We start from the raw sequence: 6863 nt of genomic DNA, 5'->3' as shown, positions 1-6863 counted from the left end.
CAGCAATAACAAGCATGGTCATTTATAAAAGAAGAGACTAAATTTTATATATCAGATATTACTTTCGTCGTTTTAAAATGTTAGTATTGATTCATACTCCATTGTATTGCAACCTGTAGAGTTTTGTGTAGACCAAAATTTATTTCGTATAAATGTAATGAGAACTCAGCAAAGTATTCCATTAATTGAAATGCACGCAAGTTTTGCACTTATTCTTTTCACTTTCACTTTTCAAATAAAAAAGCAATTCTAATTAGTGTTAGAACAAAAATTCATAATTTATAAAATACATTGAGTGTAGTGTGCATAAAAAGTTTAAAATAGACAATTTGACGAGGTAAGAAGATACCTGTTGAAGTACGTGAGTGTTTTTGTGTTGTTCGCAAATAGTTTGAAGGTGATAAATATGAATGTATAAATGATTACCCTTAAGTTTATCTTCATAGTTCGTTATTTGTTAACAAAGTATGTCCACTTAATCGAATTTTCAAGTTTTTTTAGAGATGTATGGTTGGCATATGCTACAATATTTTAATCGATACTCTACAAACCCGAACTATCTCTTCAATTAAATAATAATGCACGAGTTTTGCCATCCCCAATGATCTGCATAAATTAAAATGAAGAAGAATATACAAATAATAAGTAAATACTAAGCTTACTCAATTTATTCGTATTTTTATTGTGAAATGGGAAAATTTAAAGTGATATTATAGTCCTTTATCATTTAAAAAAGATGGGGTTTTAACAAGCTACAAGTTTTATTATACTCGATAAGGGCCCCGTTATATTTGCATATAAAACATTGCACCTTATCAAGAAATTAAAAGGGCAACATGGAGTCAAGACAAACTTCTTGTCAAGCCACTGTGAAGTTTTCCATGACAGCTGGGAAAGATTCACTCCATGTTACCGACACACATGACTTTTTTAATTTCACGAAAAATGTTGCAATTGCAAGTAGAAAAAAACATTGTTGCAGGGGGAGAGGGGGTAATATACACACCCTAAGGGAAAATTCTAGTCTTTTTTATTAGATACTTTAAACATATGTAACACAATAGCACATTAGACCTATAAAAAATCTTTAGAACTGTAATTTATTAACCATAACAGCACTTCTATAAAATTTTGTTAGATGTTCTAAAGCATATCGAGCAATTAAAAGTGCAACATGGAGTTAAACTTTCTGTCAAGCTTCTGTGAAGTTTACCATGACAGTTTCGAAAGTTTAACTCCATGTTACCGGCTCACATCTCTCTTTTTAATTTCTCGATATTATCCCCGCATCATCAAACCGAAAGTCGTAACACTACTGTTGCGCGAAAAAATCCATTGCCCCGAACCAGAATGGAGTGGTTTGTCGTTAGCGTGTACATCAGCCTGTGGCCCTGTGGCGCAACAGACTTAGACAGGTTGCGTTCGTATTTTGATTTTTGTCTGCTTTCAAAATATTATTCTACATCATTCAAGTATGTTCACTTAATCGAATTTTCAAGTTTTTTTTGAGATGTATGGTTGGCATACACAGAAAAAAAAATGATGATAATATTAATCAGGAAATGGTGACAGATTTTTTTTTTTTTTTGAGGAGCGAGGTGGGACAGCTAGGATCAAGTCAGTCCAAGTCCGGTTGTGTCAAGGAAAGGTAATGAATAAGTTAGCCTGTGAAGTGCCACTTACACCCCATGGGGAGCGGGGAAAGAGGACATGATTGGGCAGGTTATAATGATATTGTGTATGTGAGAGTGTGTATTGTTGTAAATATTTTAATTTCATATTTCGTTCTCTATCGCCGCTCCCCACAGTGTCATAAAAACACCGTCTGCAAGAGCTCCCCAAAACTAGTTTTGAAGGTTCTAACTGTTAAAAGTAAAACTGTTATAACTCCCAAAACCAGGATCAAGTAGCACGGGCAAACGGAGTACATTTTCCATACGCTAACGGACTTTTACTGATTGACAACATGACTGTTCCGACAAAGCAATAAACGCAAAATTAATTTTAAGGGAAAATGCCAACAAAATTTTTTTTAAATGGAAATTACTGTATATATTATAACCTGTAAAGTTAATAATAGTTAAGAAAAAGATAAAGAGTCGACTCTCTGGTTGCCAATAACTAAGGGACCAATGATACAGATAAAATAAGAATCCAAAATCCGATTCTATTAGAAGTCTGCCTGTGTGGATCAATCGGACCGCGCACTGGACTCACAATCCAGAGGTCGCCGGTTCGAATCCCGGGGCGGACGCAAAAAATTCTAAGTGTAAATATAGGTATTCGGTGCCCTCTCCCCGTGCCCATACCTTCACACTTAGGAGACCCGGGAGGCGGAGTCTTGTCGCAAAAAGAACGATACACGCCTGTGGATCCGTTGACGAAACCGCAAGGTTTAATAGGGCCACATTATAAGGTGTTACGTCGATTCCGTTCCTATTAGAAAATCTAAGCAAAGCATGATCGTCATTTTGAAATCAAATCAACAAAAATAAAGTTAAAATAAAATCAAAAGGACCGTCAAAATAGAGAAAAGTTGGGATAAAGAGAAATGGAAAAAAGAAAGCATCGAAATATGAAATTTGAAGAACTAAATAAATCTTCTACAGAAGGAGGAATACATAGAGAGGTTGACAACCAGTGAGCCGACTATAAATAATAAAGACAACTAAAGTCACATACCTGATGATGGGTAATACTTTGGGTAGTACCCATCTTACCGCTCACTGGAAAACGGCACTTTTTGCGGGAGCTGCAATTGCTTGATGGCCTACATGCCTTGGCGATCCCCAAGTTGAAGTTTCAATCGCTTACAGCCGCATCCGGAACATCACGCAGACGCTGTAGTTTCTCATCGTCCTTTTAGTGCTCGTCTTCCTTCCTTCTGGTGTATGCTGCTTTCTTTGGCTGTTCATGTTTTCATTCATGGCTGCTTGTATGATCTGGAACTGGTTCGAAAAGAAAAGAACAAAAAGGACAGCAGTATCTTCCGAAAATAAACTAACATAAATATGACAACAATAACATTTCGTCGCGCATCGTAGCTTATCGTGTGAGTACTCGCGCTAGTACTACAGAGTAAAAGCACTTTCCATCATGTGGTGATCTGGTCCGCGTGAGCGCTTTTCTTCAAAGAGGTCATTTTTTTCTTAAGAGAACATCTTTGTAAGCGTTGCCCATAGGATGGCTTACCATTTTGAAGACTGCTGAGGATCCGGATCCCTTGCAGCCTGTCACTACAGTTAACTCATCCCTTTATCCTCCATCCGCCACCCGGAGGCACGCGCCGTAGGGCTGCCAAAGTCCTGACGACCCACAGGACCTGGGAAAACCAATCTTATCGTCCCCAAGCGTAAAGACTTTAAGACTAGCTTTCATCACCAAAGCCCACGGATCAGGAAATGGTGACAGATTTTGTGGCAAAAAAATGAATAATTTTACCCCAGAAAATGATGAATTTTCATCAGTTTTTTATGAATATTCATGCGGTTCAAAAATGCAAGGGGGTCCAAAAATCATAATTTTTGCGTTACGTTATAAAAAAACTCTCCCTTGAGGGAAAACTCTAGACTTTTATTGAATAATTCTCTACCAACTCACACGAAATCGGGAAAAGTTGCCCCATCACAAATCCGAGGTCCGTTTTTTGATGTCTCGTGACGGAGGGGCGGTACGACCCCTTCCATGTTTGAACATGCGAAAAAAGAGGTGTTTTTCAATAATTTGCAGCCTGAAACGTACTCAAAATTCCGAAAAAAAAGTATTTTTCATCAAAAAAAAAAAAAAAAAAAACACTAAAAAAGTTTTAAAAACTCTGCCATTTTCTGTTACTCAACTAAAACAAATTAAGGGAATTTTAATTTGACCACCTAGACCCACCTTCACGTATACATATCGACTCAGAATCATGTTCTGGGCAAATGTCTGTGTGGATGTGAGTAGGTGGGCGGACAAAAGCTTGTCACTCCATTATCTCCAGATTGACTTTACGAATTTTAATCGTTCTGGTCTCATTCGATCCGTCTTGCGGTCCCATAAGTCTCTATATAAAATCAGCAAGTTTAGTTGAGTACTTCAAAAGTTATGCTAAAATACGATCTCGACTACATTTCAGAAGATTGCATAAAAGGGTGGTTTTTGTAAGAAATCCCGTCTTGCTATACATTTTTAGAAAGGTATTGAAAAGACCTTTCCAACGAGCCCAAAACAATGTAGATCTGACAACCCTAAAGTTATAAGCACTTGAGTGTTATTTACCCTCTTTTTTTAGGCTGGATCTTCATATATTTTTTAAACGTTGTCCGGATCTATCATGCGGGTAATCAAAAGACCTTTCCAACGAGCCCAAAATATTGAAGATCTGACAACCCTATCAAAAGTAATAAGCACTTAAGTGTTGCTCATCCACTTTTTTGAGGCCGTGTTATTTGCAATTAAGTTTTCATAATTCACGGGCTGATTCTCTCAGAACTGATGGTTACGGTGTTCGCTTTGTAAGCTTTGTAAGCATTCGTGGAAATACAATGTCCCATCCCAGAGGGTCCCGGAGTACCAAACCTTCTTAGCATGGTGTTCCCAACGAATACAACCAAATCACGGAGCGTATGGTGTTGTGACCCCACGCGTCTTCCTCCCCTGTCGATTCAGAATTGTGTTGTTGTTCGAACACTCAGTGCTCAAACTCAACCCAATTACGAGTCATCTCTGCGATACGGCTTTACGCAGTAGGCCTGGCCGCTTTAACGCTTGTGATGTTTCAATGCATTCCGATGCAATGGCGCACTACAAATGTTAATAAATGACAAGAAGAGTGCTAGGCGTCATCTAACCTAAGGCACTCTCCAGGATCCCTTCGAAAGATTGGCTGCGCTAGGGTCTGATTAGATCAGATTAGAATCGAAAAGCAATCCAGATCCAATTCATGTCCAGAAAATAAGGTGCATTTGCCCAAGCTCCAGATCAATTCAATTTATCGAGTAAGGTAATTCATGAGCATGAGCATGAGCATGAGCATGGTTGACTGCCAATGAGCTGCTACTCCGTTATTGACGGATCAGCTGAAGTTACACAATGAACCAACAGATGATTAGTGGGAGCTAATCATCCTCACTGTATAACCCCTGAAGATCTCTGCTTCAAGTCAATACCGGCGCCCCCCCAAGGAGATGCAGTTCAACAAAGGTAGGAATGTTAGTCCGATAGTTGAAGTTGCAGACTCATCAGACACAGAGTTTGTCGCTCTATACCTGTTGACACCGCATGAGACCGTTGAATCCACAGCATCTCCTTCAAGCATCACGGGAAGTGGGGAATTGTGTTAGTAGGGGAAGGAAAGGGAAGGTCAGGATTCATCTTGGTAGATGATATGACCAGAAAGTGAAACATAATCGTTGCCTTCCGAGCTACGACGCTATAAGAAGGACTTTTCACATCTTACCGCCGGCGTGCCATCCGAGCAACGATGCTATGGGAAGGACTTTCAAAATTAAATGTTATTGTATTTATCGATTTATTCGGCGACGTGCAATTTTAAATAGATCAGGGAAACATAATCGTTGCCTTCTGAGCTACGACGCTTTGAGAAGGACTTATCAATTCCTCAATCGCGATTTTTCACATCTACCGCCGTCGTGCCATCCGAGCAACGATGCTATGGGAAGGACTTTCAAAATTAAATGTTATTGTATTTATCGATTTATTCGGCGACGTGCAATTTTAAATAGATCAGGGAAACATAATCGTTGCCTTCCGAGCTACGACGCTATGAGAAGGACTTATCAATTCCTCAATCGCGATTTTTCACTTCTACCGCCGGCGTGCCATCCGAGCAACGATGCTATGGGAAGGACTTTCAAAATTAAATGTTATTGTATTTGTCGATTTATTCGGCGACGTGCAATTTTAAATAGATCAGGGAAACATAATCGTTGCCTTCCGAGCTACGACGCTATGAGAAGGACTTATCAATTCCTCAATCGCGATTTTTCACTTCTACCGCCGTCGTGCCATCCGAGCAACGATGCTATGGGAAGGGCTTCCAAAACTAAATGAAAGTGAATATACACACGACGACGTGAATCCCTTTTTCAATGAAATCCAGAAATCTCCAACACTTTCTCGCGGATTCTCGCGCGCGACGTCACACACCGATCCCCCCGACGAACACCACACGACTGATGGCCCAACTTCCAAGGCCTCGACGCGAACTTCTTTTCAATGGTTCCAGAATCTTCCACCACTTTCTCGCGGATTCTCGCGCGCGACGTCACACACCGATCCCCCCGACGAACACCACACGACTAATGGCCCAACTTCCAAGACCTTGACGCGAACTTCTTTTCAATGATTAATTTATCGAGTAAGGTAATTCATCAGAAAAAGTAATAAGCAAAACAATGTAAATAGGCCAATGCCAAAGTGTTAACAAGCTACTTATCCTGATAACGTCAGTTGATGTTTGCATTTTGAATGAGTAGGATAGACTATTTGTTTACATTTTGTCTCTGGTCCATTACCATTTTTTTGCTAGAGTTCTTTTGTGAAAAAAGTTTGTTTACATATAAATGCATTTTTTAGGAACGAAGTGACTAGACCGGACGTAATTCGACGTTCACTTAGACTTCGAACAGGGCAGGTTCCTGCCTCGGTTCCTTCGTTGCGTGGATTCTTACCCTGAAACGAAGAGTTCTGAGTTCTCCGGGTTTCCGGCACGCAGGAAGGTTTTCGGAATCAGGTTTAAGAGAAGCCGCTGCCGATTTCATCATCCTCTGCTACTCTGTATCGATAAGCTGGCGGTTCGTTCTGGTGCAGACTTAGGCCTCTACGGTCGGTTCCAGATGCGTCGTGCTGGTTTGCCGGCCCCG

General features: G+C 40.0%; 1 protein-coding gene across 2 annotated transcripts in view; it reads left to right on the top strand.

Annotated features, from left to right (window-relative positions):
- The first annotated feature begins 204 nt into the window (after positions 1–204).
- Positions 205–6863, top strand: part of LOC119766649 (diuretic hormone class 2) — a 105492-nt gene continuing 98833 nt past the window's right edge. Inside the window, exon 1 of one of the 2 annotated variants that reach the window (XM_038251768.1) lies at positions 205–337. The gene's annotated coding sequence lies outside the window, so the exon portion shown is untranslated. Of the gene's footprint in view, positions 398–6863 lie in introns of both variants that reach the window. The other variant, XM_038251769.1, reaches the window with a different exon arrangement.

This window comes from Culex quinquefasciatus, chromosome 2 (assembly GCF_015732765.1).
Source record: "Culex quinquefasciatus strain JHB chromosome 2, VPISU_Cqui_1.0_pri_paternal, whole genome shotgun sequence".
Taxonomy (NCBI): Eukaryota; Metazoa; Arthropoda; class Insecta; order Diptera; family Culicidae; genus Culex; species Culex quinquefasciatus.
The sequence above is the reverse complement of the archived record's forward strand: the minus strand, read 5'-3'. Positions and strand labels throughout refer to the sequence as shown.